The sequence below is a fragment of the Penaeus monodon genome, chromosome 34, assembly GCF_015228065.2.
Source record: "Penaeus monodon isolate SGIC_2016 chromosome 34, NSTDA_Pmon_1, whole genome shotgun sequence".
In the NCBI taxonomy this organism is placed as follows: domain Eukaryota; kingdom Metazoa; phylum Arthropoda; class Malacostraca; order Decapoda; family Penaeidae; genus Penaeus; species Penaeus monodon.
This window is the reverse complement of record NC_051419.1, coordinates 6,389,400-6,390,014: the sequence shown is the minus strand read 5'-3', so window position 1 is coordinate 6,390,014 and position 615 is coordinate 6,389,400. Positions and strand designations below refer to the sequence as shown.

The window sequence follows — 615 nt, the reverse complement described above, 5'->3', positions numbered from 1 at the left end:
AATGACGATAATCACTGTATAGAAAAATAGACAAAATAAACATAGAATTAAATGGACAGACGTATAGACACGAAACAGAAAATCAGATAAACAAACAGAAGAAAGAGAAAGAGAGAGACAAGGAAAATAAAATAAATGAGATGGTGTTTTTGCCGCGAAAATTCATTACAATTTGGCGCGAGAATATAACAGTCTTTCCCAACGATCCTTAAAAACACGAGGGGGGGGGGCCTTTTGAGAAAAAAAAAATTCTTAATTTTTTGTTCTTCCTCTTTTATTCAAAGTTCCTTTAAATTGTTTCGTTCTAGTAATCGCTTTACATACTAATTATTTGCTAAAATTCCTCTTCACATTCATACACACATTCATAAAAATCATGTAACCACGTATCCCAGACACACTTATTCTAACTTTACTTATAATCTACTTATTCCAACTTTACTTATAACCTACTTATTCCATCTTTCGCATTTCCCTCCTCAAAATATTCCTTTGCAATGTAATTCCTTCCGTGCAATATATTCAAAGAAGAAAATGATTTAGTCAGGCCATTTATGCTTTTAAGAAGTGAACAAACCGCGAGATGTTGATGCTGCGAGGAGGAAACATCTATGA

At 32.8% G+C, this 615-nt stretch overlaps 1 protein-coding gene across 1 annotated transcript in view; it reads left to right on the top strand.

The window, feature by feature from the left end:
• Positions 1-615, top strand: part of LOC119594799 — a 139,930-nt gene that overhangs the window by 80,221 nt on the left and 59,094 nt on the right. The window lies entirely within an intron of this gene.